This window comes from Pinus tabuliformis, chromosome Q (genome assembly GCF_031772625.1).
Source record: "Pinus tabuliformis cultivar Carrire ecotype Pingquan chromosome Q, CPIR1, whole genome shotgun sequence".
NCBI classification, from domain to species: Eukaryota; Viridiplantae; Streptophyta; class Pinopsida; order Pinales; family Pinaceae; genus Pinus; species Pinus tabuliformis.
The window spans coordinates 1064540527-1064556334 of NC_142296.1; positions in this window are offsets into that span (position 1 = coordinate 1064540527).

Sequence of the window (15808 nt, forward strand, 5' to 3'; positions counted from 1 at the left end):
GATGACCTAATTATATACCTTTTTAGAAGAGCGAACTTGTATGAAGTACCATGTGTCATTATTTTGACTTTAGGATCTGAAAAATATACACGGGAAACTACAGTCCGTCCTCTTTTTGTAACACCTTACAAAATTTCAATCTCATACTCAAAACAAAAGTTATGACTATTTTTCCCAGGTCAGCTGTTTGGAATTTAATTCGGGAGTCTGTAAAAAGGCCAACTTCCTCAGATCATATCTCCGCAAATATAGCGTGAAAAGCTCTGAATTTCGAACCCGAGGTTCAAAACGATTTCAGTCCAAAAGGGTTTTTGTTTTAGCATCTGAAACGTCGTAGAAAAAAAGTTATAGCGCAAATGCCATGATGTCCTGTTTGGAGCAGTGAAACCCTAGAATCCAAAGCTCTGATACCAAATGTTATGAAACGAGCTCACAAAAAAGATAGAAAAGATAGATGAACACCTTAGAATTCAGCCTCTTCGAGGGGACAACCTCCTTTACATTACATAAATGAACAATTCTTTGATGATTCAAATGAAAAAACCTCCTTTCTATATATAGGAGTCTAAGGGGTCACAATATAACCAAGCCGACCTAACAATAATAATATAAGGGCACAAAAATAACAATAGAAGGATTCTATGGGGCACAATAATAACAATATGGGGACAATAGGGGCACAACAATATTAATAAGGGATACAACTACAATATTAATGGGGTAATCACTAGTATTATAGGGACCTAACAACTTGTGGTTGTGGGAGATCCACTAATCGTTATTCAACACTTGTTGCAAAAAAACCTTTCTCAAAGACTATAAATTAAGAGGCATTATAGAAAGAATCCAAGCATTGAAGCGATTCTTCTCCAAGATTAATTTCTGCCAATAATGCACAACTTAGAATATGATAGGTTGGCCAATGAAGGTGTGAAATCAGAGGAAGGTGTCCTAATTCAAAATGGACAACCTATATCAAAATCAATCCCCTAAAAATGAGCTAGTGTAACATGAAAAGGTTGGTTAAAGGATTGGGGAGGACCATGTATCTCTGCATGGGAGATACATGGCCTCCCCTCCCAATTTGAGACATTCATTTAGTCGATTTAGCAAAGGGATTTTATTTTTCTATGAAAGCTTATGCATGTGAGGCATAATTAAAGTTTGCACTTAAGATGATGTTATCACCCCTCCTCCATTCCATGCAATTGCAATGTTCTAAATGCATGGTGATAAGAATGGGCGTAATGGTTATAGTTGGAAACCCGCCTCCATTAAAGCCTTCAACATTCAAGGAGGATGTGATGGATTGCTACAGAGGAATAAATGAATACATTCACATCCAAACAAGGAAAGAAGTGAAGCAAGATTGCTCTTGGGAAATTGGAGAACTGAATGGAATAAACATATTCAAGAAGCAACTTCCCTCGATTCCTTGATCAATTTTTCTAGTAGGTAGTGTGTTATAGACATATTTGGGCACTACAACCCCAATCACATATGTCCATAAACCAAGGGATTATAAGTCCCTAAAAGTGTTGTTTCATACCCTAAAGGAGCAAGGTCAGCTGATTACATCATCTCCCAGAAGTTCTCCCTAAAAAACTACTCAGAACTGGTCAAAACTGGACCATACAGACTACTCAGTGCTAAGGGTGCGATGCATCTCACTTGCCACATGCAAAAAGTGTGATGCATACTGAAAAGCCCTTCTGTGGGGTGTGATGAGCGAGAGCAGACAAATGGCAGAAGTAGTTGGCTAGGTGGAAACCCAGAGAATATTCTAGAAACTGCCCATTTGACACTTGCCTCTCTGAATTCGCCCAGGGATGAGTAAGAGATCATGAATCTCCAAGTGGAACCAAGAACTATCAGAGAGAGGACACTAATCAAAATCCCAGAAGCTGACTCACCCACCTGCAAACATCTATATATGGATCCCTCATCCCAGAGATCCAAAGGCTGGAATCTTGTATTTTGTAAGGAAGTGCTGCTAGTTTCTCTGTGCAACATTGTTGGGTGATCTAATCTTTTCATGAGGTGAAGAAGGCCTTTCATGCTGGGAGGATGACGCTGGGTCAGATCAATGGGTTGTAATCCTCTCTTCTACTCTTTCTATCAATAAATCTATTTGAGTTTTCCTCCATATTCTTATATGTCTGAGTTGATATATGCATTTGTGTGGTCAATATATATCTGATCCTATATTGTTTATGATTGTAGATCTCTATGCTTTGATGGTATTATGCTGCTTTGACTCTACAGGTGTTCTTTGAAGCGGGACAAGTGAGGAAGGAGTGGCAAAGATCTGTCAAAGGGGAGAGGAAACAAGCAAGGAGCCAAGCGAAATACTGACGTTGGTACTCTTTGCTTCTCTCTCATCTACTTCTCATAAAGGAAAACGCAAGTAAATTTAGTTTGTTTGTTTCTAAGATAGCTACCTGTCTTAGTGGGACTAGCAGCTCTGAATGGACACTAGTTTTCTCGATAACAAAATGGCGACTCCACTGGGGAGAAAATAGCTTGTTTTCTTGTTTATATTTGTTTGATTTATAAACTACAGATAGAGCCTGAAGTTAAGCCAGCTAGCCTTCGAACTGCATTTGCTATGCAAGTGCAAAGTAGATCAATGCTGCTTCAGTCCATCTCCGGGTTTTGTTTATAAACTGAACAATTGATTTGCAAACATCCTAATTTCCCTGGTGGTGGCTCAGGTAACCTCATTAGATCAGTCCCTATGCTTTGTATTTACTGACTATCATTAGCTTAGCCTAAATCCCTTAACTAAGTTGCAAACTGTGACCAAAAACCAAGTTAAAGTCTCATCCTTGGACCATCGCACTATCTCCTTTTGACAGTCTAGATGCATCACACCTCCCGTGTGCAGTAGGTGAGATGCATCCCTGTTTCCCTGTGTTACAGGTGCGATGATCAGATAAGACTGTTTCTGCCTCCAGATTTTGGTTTTTTCTTCACTCTCTTTAGCTTTATTCAGGAGTTTTGCTATCTGTGATCAGTATACCACTGTTGAAACTCCCTTCCTTTGCATTATTCAGCCTCCATTGTACAAATAATTATGAATGTTTTTATGTATTTTTCGCCATTTACAGTTCTCCTTTACAAAAAAGTAGCTTAATCGAACTGTCGTCTTTTGATTTGGAAGTGTCGCAAGTGTCGTTTTCAGTCAAAGAAAAGAATTCTACTCTTTTTGATGGTCTATTACACTGTTACTCTTGTATTTGATTTGAATTAATAGTATTTCAAAGTGTCGAAAGCATTTTTCAAATTGAAGTTGAAAGTGTCGCTCTTAGCCTTCCTTTCGTTTTTTAAATTCGAAATCGCAAAGCATCGTCTTAGCTTTTCTTTCGTTTTTTGAATTCGAAATCACAAAGTAGTCTTCCTTTCATTTTTTGAATTCAAAATCGCAAAGTATCGTCTTAGTCTTCCTTTCTTTTTTTGAATTTGAAATCGCAAAGTGTCATCTTTGTCTTCCTTTTGTATTTTGAAGAGAAAATTGTTAGTACTGTTGCTTTGAGAGAAAAGATAATTCAGATTTGTACTTAGCATTCTTTTTGTCATTCACACATTAAGAAAGTGGAAGACAAATACATGCATGTGCATTTGCATTTAGATTGATTGTTGATTTTGATTTAGGACATTGCATCTAGTGTGTGCTCTCTGCTCTATGTTGAAAGAATCTCGCTTCTCTTTCCTTAGTAGCTAGGATTTTCGTTGCAAAAAGAAGAGTAAACGACTGTTTATCATCTTAGATTGCATATTTAGGAATTGTATATCTACATCATGTGGTGAACCTTAAAGGAAAACTTCTTAAGAAAGTTCAACTGTAAAATAAATTCAATGAACATAAAAAACCCTTTGGAACCTAACGCACAACATTTAGAAGTCTAGGCGAGAGACGTATTCCGGCGTCGTAAAGCCTGGTAACTATCGCTTTCATCGTAGGTTGGGTGATTCCTCCTCTTTGAGATGACAAGTGCCAGTACGGACTTGTGCTCCCACGTACCATCGAGTATATATTGGGAGACCACAATAGGCTATATCCTTTATCCTTAAGAAGCCGTGTCTGCCACCTATCGATTGCAATGCACTGAACACAACATTCGGGAAGATTGACTGCCGTACCGTAAGAAGTATTCTGCAGTTTTGCGACTGGTTTGGTAATCCCTTTGTCTAGATTTCCAGAGTAGTCACTTTCGTTCCTTTTTAGACTCCTTAAAAGAAAAGGTCCATCTGAGCCTTGTCACTTCAGGCTCATTAAATATTGAAGGTGACTAGAGTCATCTTTAGCTTTTTCTCGACTCTTAAAAATTGATAAAGCGAGTTGTGTCAAAGCGTCTAAAATTAATTTAATTCGGAATCACATTTCCCCTTTTTATTTTGAGTTGATCAAGTAATCCGCAATCGTGGAAGAAAGTCAATCAAAACCCCATCGTTCGCGGAGACTAACGAGTCAACCATCTTTGACTCTGGAAACGAAACCATTCCGGGCCAAGCGAACTTGTTTAACTGGGTCAAAGTCTCCTGGTTTGTTTGAAACTTGTGTTTCAACATCCTCAGAGACTCCAGTTACTCCAACTATTTCTAGTATCCCTGCCTCTACAGAAGAAGTTTCGCAATTACAAGAGGACATTAGAACTGATCCTAGTGTAACGGTAAACACTTCTATTCCTGAACCGGCTCCATCTAGAGCTGATTCGAAAGGTGTCACCCCTCCAACATCTGTCGCTACAGATTCTACACCTTCTTCGGCACCAGAAATATTTTACGGACCTGACGGTCTACCTCTTCCACCTGGATTGATTGCTATAGAAGAGATTACGGAGGATTTGCCATCCAGTACCCCATTTCATTTTGGAACTGGGATCCATCTATATCCTTCTACGATATAAGTAAGTCATCCTTCATCGCAATTTCCTGTAGAATCTCTAGGAAATCTTTTGGATAGACTCAATATGTCTGAACAACCATCAACATCTAGGATTGTGTCATCTGACACAGCAGCAGCGAAAACTCCTACTACCACTCTGACAATGTTCGCTGGTATACCATCTATCCCAACTAGCTCTCAACCGCTAGATGGAGTCCACCCAGGGACTGCTTCGACAATATGGTCTGTTCCCGTTTGTTCATCCGGAATACTATCTGGAATCTCTTATGTTGAGTCTCAGCAAATTGATCCTTCGCAATAGTATCAATTTGGGCAGTCTAGTCTCCAAAGGCCAATTTTCCCTTTGAACACTAGATTGTAGCCATATGGGGGGCAGTATGCCTTTTCATTGTTCCCTCAGGGAGAACAACCATATGAGAGTTCAAAACAGAATTCGAGTCAAGCTGGAATCACATCCAACGGTTGGATGCCAATACTGCCTCAACAACCAAGAATTGTATATTCAATACAACCAAGTTTACCTGTGTCGAATATCCCCACTACACCGGCTATTGTGACGGTGTCGCAAGTACAAGTGTTGCCTGTTGTATGTCAACCTCAAGTTTCTCAGGTCGTAATACAACAACCTCTTGTCTCCACGACACAACCACAATCATCGATTAGTGGCTCCTTAATTGGAGCAACTCAGGCTCAAACGGGTACTATTACCCCTCATCTTGGTCAAACATCCAGTATTGGACAACAACACATGGCTTCACAACCATGGCTGGTGCAATATCAACAACCGCAATTCCAACAAGCTTACCAAGGACCTGAGCAACAAAGCTTTGCGGGTAATGGGCAGCCGTATATCCAAAACGGTCAACATAAATCATATCATAATGGTTATACCCATTAACCTTATCAAAGTTATCAACATCAGATACATTATGTTGGTATGCAAATACCCACTACTTAGGCAATTCCATCTTATCCTGGGTATGCTTCACCAAACCTGAATCAACAGTTGCCCTTTGTGGCGACTTTAGAGTTACCAAATCTAAATCGGCTAACAAACGATCCAATTGCTTATGCCCCTTGGTGGCCGGCGATTCCTCATAAACTTTCGTCAGATATTCCTAAATTCAATGGAAATCCGGTTGAAGATCCGTCGAATCATGTGATGACCTTTCATCTGTGGTGTTCTTCCAACACTCTCAATGATGATTCGATTAGGCTTCGCCTTTTTCAGCGAACGTTAATTGGTCTGGCAGCAAAATGGTACATCGAATTGCCTAGAGCTTCATTCAATAACTTCAACACCCTTGCCACCACCTTTTTAACCCATTTTCAGTTACCAATAAGGTACAAAACAGGAATGGAGCTTCTTACCAATTTCAAGCAGACGACAGCCACTCACATATCTGATCATATTCATGAGTGGCTACGTCATCGTAGAATGGTAAAAACATATGTTCTTGGTCAACTGCTAGCTGAATGGTTTATTAAGTCATTGTTGCCTTCTATTACAGAAGATGTGGCTAAGCGAGGGGTCGTCACTGAAGAGCAAGTCATTGCTTGTGCGCAATATCTAGACTTGATCTATACTCAGTCTGGCACGCTCTACGAAAAAATCCCTGATGCTCCTAGACCAGAGTTTTTCGTTCCTCCTCCTTCTAAATCAAACAAAGACTCTCATGCCGGCGATGGCGTGATAGGTACGACCGGAACGAAAACCACAAAGGCTACATCAAAGAAAACCCATACGGTTTCTGGTCAAAATGAAAGTGAAGAACTTCTTGCCTCGGAGGTTAATGCCATGTCACCCGACAAAGGCAAAGAACCGAAGCAACAAGGGGGCAAGAAGAAAAAGAAAGGGAAAAAGAAGAAGCAGGGCAGTTTGTCTCCTGAAGAATCTTCTGAAAACCCGTCTGGGCAAACGAAACCAGGTCATCCATGCTTTATATGCGATGAGGATCATTGGACGAAAGACTATCCGCATAAAGCTGAGATTAGGAAATTCTTCAAGAACTCAAAAACCTCAGTGGTATTGACTGATCCGTTTCCAAACCCAGGAACCAATCTAGTTGCTAGCGACAATGCTTCCCCATCCCAAGTGCGTATGGTTTCCATTTCGAAATAGAAAAATGATGCTTTTATATCGACAAGGAATAAAGATTATGGGAATCCATAGTTGTCGAACAATAAGGCTACTGATCAACCTAGTAGTTCGACAACAACCTCGACCGAAGTTGTGCCACCCATCATTCCTGAGCTAATGATAAATCCACCGAAGGGAGTAGTACACAAATCAACATTTAATCCTCATGCCAGAGCGGCACAAAATTATAATATAGTAGAGGACCTGGCCCAATCGCCGTCCGCTATGTTGACACTTGAAGTACTGCAAAATTTCCCCTCCCAAAAGCAGGCTCTATTATCAGCAATAGGTGGGATTGACCCAGCGGATTCCAATCTTGTGGCCTTTAATCATAAAGGATATGAACCTCAGTTACCAGCTCAACTCGCTTTCCTCTTTCAAGTGAAAGCCCTCAACAAAACTGTTCATCAAACAATCATTGATGAGGGGGCATCTACATGTATTATGTCAATGAGTTGCTGGAAAACTTTAGGCTCACCACCCTTATCGCGATCGTCAACGACGTTAAAAGCATTTGATGGACAAACATACACTCCATACGGGATTTTAAGTAACTTGAAAGTTTAACTGGGGGGGGAAACAGTAGAAATTGATGTTAAAGTTATCGATGGAAACCTCGATTACAACATCCTACTGGGAAGGCCCTGGATTTATGTTATGGCTGCTGTTGTGTCAACATACTTCAGAAAGATTGCATTTCCTTTACAAGGAGGAATTACAATCGTCGAACAACAAACCTTTCCCCCCAACAGTTCACAGGTTACGGGAAGCATCCCGATGATCCATGGAAGCTCTCAATTGCTTCAAAATATCGAAGTAGGCCTGCTAAAAGACCCTACATTGATGGGTACTTTTGCCCTACCGCCTCCAAACAATCTGGCAGAAATGGCCACGATAGGAACCTAAAATATGGTATCTTCTATTCAGAAGATGTCCGAACACGATGTTAGCATGGATCATCACCAGGTATTGCCTCCAAGCCCAATAGAAATATTGTAGCAATCAATGTTCTTGGCATGGGAGGCAAACCCAAATCAACGCTCATCGAGCATTTGGGTAGATAGGTCTAAGGAATATGGTACCTCTTTAGATCCTTGGTCACATGTACATTCTACAGACGAAGGAATTGTTCAGTCAATGATGATAGAGGGGGCGCCATGGGAAGATTACCACCATCGTTCCCATCTTCCGAATTACAACGAAGATTGCTCCAGCGACCTTAATCATCCTTCAGTTTTTGATTTTCTATCAAATACTGTAAATACGGTGGATTCCGAGCAAAATCTGTCCAATATTGAAGAAACTATCACCATAAATATCTCAACCAAACCAGATGTTGTAGAGAATATTCATGTCGGCAAATCTTGTTCTTCTTTAGAACTGGAAGTATATTACGCTCTCTTTCGCAAGTTTAGAGATGTCTTTGCATGGTCATATGAAGAAATGCAAGACATTAACTCGAGCATAGTTGAACACGAAATTAAGATGTATCCAGATGTCAAACCAGTACGACAACGGCTTCAGCAGGTGCACCTGAAGAAAGCCACTGCCATCAAGGCAGAAGTTGAAAAACTTCTCCATGCTGGTTTCATTTACTTGGTTCCTCTAACTGTTTGGGTATCGAACATTGTTCCTATGATGAAAAAACAAGGAACGATTAGAGTGTGTGTCGATTATAGGGATGTAAATAAAGCTTGTCCAAAGGACAACTACCCTACACCCTTCATCGACTAGATAATTGATGAATGTGCCGGATGTGAAATCTTTTCGTTTATGGATGGATTTTCTGGGTATAATCAAATAAATATCCACCCACAGGACCAGTCAAAGACTGCATTCATTTGTCTATGGGGCACATTCACGTACCGCAAACTACCTTTTGGTTTAAAGAACGCAGGGGAAACCTTTCAGAGGGCAATGAATTATGCCTTCCATGATGTCAAGAACATCGTTCAACCATACCTCGACGACCTTCCGGATCATTCGTGAAAGCAGACCGATCATCCGCAGTATTGGAGAGAAATATTTCTACGTTGCCGACACTACAAGATACGACTCAATCCGCACAAGTGTGTGTTTTGTGTCGGTTATGGTTGTTTACTTGGTTTTGTAGTTTCAAAAGACGGGATTCGACTCGACCCATGTAAGGTTCAGGCAATCATCGATTTGCCTCCACCTTCAAATTTGCTTCTGATTCAGAGACTCCAAGGGAAAGCAAACTTTCTGAGGAGGTTCATTCCAAATTACGTTGAACTTGCTAAAGGTTATACGCGTCTGTTGAAAAAAGAAGTGCCCTTCAACTGGGATAAGATTGTGCAAGCTTCCTTTGATGCTCTAAAGGAATCCCTAATAAAAGCATCATTAATGTACGCTCTTGATTATCAAAAGGACTTTGACCTGTATATGGCTGCGGCAGATACGACCATCGCAATGGTTTTAGTTCAAGAAGACAATGGAATCGAACATCCTGTCTATTATTTAAGTTGGAACTTAAATGATACAAAAAGAAAGTACTCCTATGTTGAAAAGATGGCCCTCGCAGCTGTTCAAGCAGTACAGAGATTTCGACACTATGTCCTCTTTCGAAAAACTACCATTTTGTCAGATTTCAACCCCATGACTTACATCTTGTTGCGACAGTTGCTTGGGGGCAAATATTCGAAATGGATAGAAATTTTGCAAGAGTTTGATCTGGAATTCGTAAAATCCAAATCAAAGAAAGCTCTAGTTTTCGCAGAGTTACTATGTGATTTCCCATCGTCGTCCAACGATTCAACATCCAAAGCAACAATCGTGGATGAATCTTTGTTTCTGATATCTTCAAGCGATCCGTGGTATGGAGATATAATCATCTATCTCCAAACCCAAACATATAGGTCTAATACCTCTCACTCAAAACAACGACGTACTCGATACCAAGAAAAAGACTACATGATCGTCGGTGATACACTTTACCGTCGTGGTATCGATACAGTTCTGCGAAGGTGCCTCACCCATGAGGAGGCCGAAAAAGTCCTGAATGATTGTCATTCAGGTGCATGTGGGGGGCATCAATCTGGTTATGCTACGGCACAAAAGATTTTATGAGAAGGATACTTCTGGCCAACAATGTTCAAGGATTGCATAACCGCAGTCAGAAGTTGCCATGCTTGTCAAATCTTCGACCGCAAAACTAGAATTCCGCCGACACTTCTGCAGCCAGTAGTTGTTGTTGGACCATTCACCAAATGGGACATAGATTTCATGACATGTAACCCCACCTCGGCCGGGGGGATGGGTATATCATAATCACAGTTGACTATTTTACGAAATGGGCTGAGGCGATGCCTACATTAAACAACAGCGGCGAAACAGCTGCTCTTTTCATTTTCAATCATGTAGTCTCCAGCTTCGGTGCTCCACAAGCTATAGTCACAGATCATGGATCACATTTCCGCAATCACATGATGGTTGAATTGGCCGCCAAATTAGGACTGTCCCATGACATCTCTACTCCGTATTATCCGCAAGCTAGTGGGCAAGTTGAGGCGATCAACAAAGTCCTGAAGCGCATGCTGCAAAGGATGATTGGAGTCCATAAATGGAGTTGGCACCTAATCATGTACTCAGCCTTGTGGGCATACTGGACATCGGTGAGAAATGTGACCGTCTTTACACCCTTTTAGCTGGTCTATGGCCTGGAAGCATTCTTACCAGTTCAGTGCGAAATTTCGTCTCTCAAGCTCGCAGTCGACCTTCGCCCCGGAACTTCAAAGGAAGAGGCTCCTTTCTTGGAGTTAATCCAACTGGATGAAACCCATTGTGATGCCGCCTTGGCTAAACGAAGCGCATAAGAAACGAGTCAAGGCACAGTTTGACAAGAATGTGAAACCCCGTGTCTTCTCAGAAGGTGACCTGGTCTTACTTTATGACTAGGAATCCAATAAATTGGGAGCAGGTAAGTTCCAGTCTTTGTGGATGGATCCCTATATTGTTAAGCGTGTATTAGAAAAAGGAGCCTACAAGCTAGTAGATTACGATGGGATTCCACAGTCGCAACCCTGAAATGGGTTGTACCTTAAGCGTTACTATGCTTGACTCAGCGTAGTAACCTCTTCATATGCTTTTCTTACATTTTTGTTTCCATTAAGAGTGATCATTTTGGTTAGGTAATCTGCTTTTGCATTTGTTGCAGATTTCGACCCTATTGGAGTCATTTGTTGGATACGCTGATGGAGCAAGTCGTAGTATGCGAAACCTATCTTTTGCAGCCTGGGCCATCTTTGATCCAAGCGGCGAGTTAGTGAGTTTCAGAGGGGTATGTATTGGTTGATCGACGAACAATATTGCTGAATATAGCGCGTTGATAGAGCTCCTCTCTGATGCCATCGTGCATGGAATATGCCGACTTGTCATCAGGCTAGATTCAAAACTCGTCATTCTACAGCATACCGGCATCTATTCCGTGCGGAATCCAGCTATCTATCATATGTTCCTAAGGGTCAAGATTTTGGAAAGGCAGTTTGATTGTATTCAATATCAACACATTTCCAGAAACTTAAACACATTAACCGATTCATTAGCAAATTATGTTTTAGATAGACATTTGCAACATTTACAAAAGAAAATCATTTCATCAATATTTGCATCAGGATCATATAACTTAACCAAAATAAAGCTCCGAAAATCAAAAATATATATAACTGTTTATAGTTTGTACATAGTGTTCTGTGTCCAAGACAAAATCAGTCATATGACCCAAAAACTCAAAATGCTAGGGTTCATCCTAGTCTAATGGTGCTGGTAATAACAAGTCACCACCTATGCAATCATGCGTAAGAGCCTAGTCCATCGGCTCGGCACGCCAGTAGTATGTCGCTGTAATCTCAGAGGCAGCTTGTCGGTCCTCACATCCGGAATACCAAGGGTGATGTTAGCTCTACTACAAAACGAGGATTACCTATGGTCAGAGACAGGCTTGATCCGATTGGTGGTGTTTAAAAGGATTCAAAGCATGCATAGAAGCCTTCAAAATCCTCTTATGGCTTTCATCGATCAAAGCTATCACAAGAGGAAAGCCCTTGGGAAGGCGGAAATACTCTATCGGGAGGTTCAAATGCTCTAAAATCATGAAAATACCAAAGTTACAGGCTTAAGGATCCGCTTTCATCTCAGCCGTTGGATCTGGTCGATCAACGGTCCAGATCACGTTGGCATATCGCAAGTCGGGGGAGGCAGTGGCAACGACATGATACATCACCGATGAGCGATCGCCGATATCGCATCGACGTATTGCAATGGAGTACTTACAAAAGGGGCTTTATTATTGGTGATGAGCGATCGCCGATATCGCATCGGCGTATCGCTATCCGCAAAAACAAAGGGACAGGGCTTCACATATGACATGCTTCCGACCCGATAAGCTGGACCCGATGGAGTTATGAATTCTGTTTGACAAATGTTTGGGTCCGCGGAAATATCCCGATCGCGGATATCACATCGATGCTTTCAAAGAGGGCCTTTCGCGCATTCATATATTTTCGACCCGATGGACCGGACCCGACGGTGCTATTAATTCCTCTACATAAAATATCGGGTCCGCAGCGACTGGGGCACAAGACATCACCGACGGGTGATCGCCGATGGGTTGGACCCGATGGCCATACAACACCCCGTTTTATATCATTTCGGGTCCGCGGCTATATCGCTATCAGCGGGGGCTTTACCGTATGTTATGTTGCGATGCGATAAGCCGGACCCGATGGCGCTATAAGTTATCTTTAATAAAATATCGGGTCCGTGGTGATCGCCGATATCGCATCGGCACTTTCAAAGGGGCGGGGATTTAACACAAATGATGGTGCAGGCCGATGGACTGGACCCGATATATGCACAACACTCCATTTCATATTTTTTTCAAGTCAACACTGGGCCATTTGCATTGATTTGGGAGCATTTTGTTATATAACGAAATATGAAGAAAATACAAAGGATTCCTGGCAGTTGCCGATTGCGATGGGTTTCGGATCCGAAAGGGTTCGAAAGTAAAATATATATATTATTTAAATCCGCTAAAGCCATTTTTCATGTTTTAGCAGCAGTTTATTGTGTATGTTTCAAATATTAAAAACAGAGAATCGGCCTGTTAAAATATGCATTGTGACCCAAAGGGCGGACCCGATAGAGGAAATATTGCACAAACTCAACCTTTGATATTTAAAAGTGGCAAAGCGGGCAGGATTTCTCAATGGCACGAAACTGGCCAAAGCAGACATGGAGCAGTACAACGCAGCAGGCAGCCGCCTTCAATTCACAGTATGGCCGAGGAGGAAGCGGGACACCACAGATCAATGCAGAGCATTCAATGATTATGGCTTCATTTGTATTTCACGCTGCCCAAGCAGGACCGCAGAGCACCAGAGAGGGTCAAATCCATTTAAACACAGCTAGATATGTATTAGAGGCCCATTTCTAAATGTAAATGCAGTTGGTGACCATTTATGGACTCCTCCACGCATAGCTTACCAGAGCAATTTTGTAAACAAATTGTATATATACCCAAAACAGAGATGTAATGGGGGGATGAGTGTTTGATGAATGAGAGCTTATTGTAGCCTTTTAACTTCTGGAGACTGTTAATACTATGAGACCTGCAGCTTCTGGTTTTGATTTCCATTAATACAAGCTTCTTTTTGCTGTCACCTGCTCACTTTTCACTTCTGCTTCTTGTTCTAGGCTGTGCCTGCTTGCATTTATTGATGTGCTGTGAATGTTTGATATCAAAGGGGCTGTCATCCCACCTCTGTATTATGATTTAGTGGCTCATTGAAATTTTTTGCAGGTTGCTGTTGTTCAAATAGCAGAGAGCTGTCATCCTCACTATCTATTGAATAATAGTCGTGCATATCCTCTAACTGATTGCAGCTTGCCATCATAGAGCTTTGTGCCTCTGCTGGTGCAATCAGTCTTCTCCATTATCATTTTTACCTTAAACCGTGAGTAGTTGGTGGTTGAAAGCCTTGTAGTTTGGGGGTCTTCACCCATGCCTGGGGTAAATCATAGTAGGAGTGGTTATTTGGCTTAAAGGTGCTGCACATCTTCCATTTATCCATCATTTTATCCAACAAAACTGTTGAATTTTTAATGTTCCTGAGCGTCACTGATTTACAACCTAGGTGAGTTTCTTGGGGTGATAACATTAAATGGTGCCGTTGCCGAGGAGAGGAGAATCGAAGCTCAGCTTCCCTGGGAGACGACATAGCTTCATGCTTTGATGACAGACAAGGTTTGAACACAGAATTGGGTTGTAATCATCTGTCTGGTGACTCCACTGGAGGAAGGCCATCCTTTGGCGACTCCACATTGAAGTTTTGGTCTAGTTCGTGAAGCATGCTCGAAGAAATCTTCAGAAATCACTAGCTGGCCAGTGCCTGATCTTGAGAGGATCGATAAGCAGAAGAAACTTTGTGGAAGGGAGCAACAGGATCAGGTAAACCTTAAAGAATTTTTATGTGTCTCTGTTAGTGAAGTTCACCTTCAGAGATTCATACCGCTCCCATTATTCATTTCCTTTCGGACCTCAGTAGAAAAAAGCATCCATGCTGTCTATCGTATTCCTCTGTTTCTGTCATTCTTTTCATTGATTCATACCACTCCGCCTACCAGTATCTTTTTACCTTACCTCAGTCATGGCAGGCCAGCAAGCCCTTTCAAAGATAGAACAAATAGTTGTTGCTAGGTATGCACCTTTGGTCTTGCCTACCCCTTTGAATGCCATTCCTGTAAAAGATTATATGGAATATATGCCTAAGTTTACTGGGGCAGAGGGAGTATCAGCTGAAGAGCACCTCGAGGCCTTTTATTGTTATGTTGATAATTTGGATATCAATCAAGAGGATGTTTGGATGAGGGTTTTTGTTCAGAGCCTAGATGGGGAGGCTAGAAAATGGTTTATAGATTTACCCCATAGGTCCATTGCAGATATTGATGCTTTAGATGATGTATTTTTAAAGCACTGGGGAAATAGTAAAGATTTTCTCTTCTATCACGATGAATTTGGGAACTTGCAGAGAGAAGATGGTGAACTGCTGTCTGATTTCAATATCAAATTCAATCATTTGTACAGCAGAATGCCGGCAGAAATAAAACCAGCCCTTGCTTCTGCCATGCTTATATATGCTAATGCCTTCGATTCTCAGTTCGACTTGATGTTAAGAGAACGAAGATGTACTTCTTTGGCTGATATGCAAGCTGCAGCCTTTGAAGTAGAAGAAAACATCATTACTGCAGAGAGACTTGAAGGTAATGATGAATGCAGAAGTCAGGGAGGTGAACCCTCATCGTCCTATGAGCCTGAGATAGATGAATTAGCTAGGATGATCGAGCTATTGTCCTCTGAAGTTTCCAAGTTGAAAGCTGAGCAGCGTTTTGAAGAAGCAGGAGCTCATTGTTCCATTCCTTTTCCAGCTCCAGATCCATGTAGAGGAACACATGAGCATGCACAGATTTTGCAGAAAAACAGAGTTACAAATGTAGATGAAGGGGTAAGGCCCCTTTTACAGAATATTGTCATGAAAGAAGTGTATCCTCGGAAGGAGGAGGTATCTGGTTTAGAAGGTGCTCCTTTCTTAACCAGAGCTGCCTATGAAGGGGCATTGGCCAAGAGCGCTGCTCAACAATTTGTTGTAGCTGCAGAACAACAAGTTGGCCAGCACTGGCAGCTTGCAGCAAGCACCTGCCCCTTCCAGCAATCTGAGCCCGAAGTCAGCACACCTCTCCAT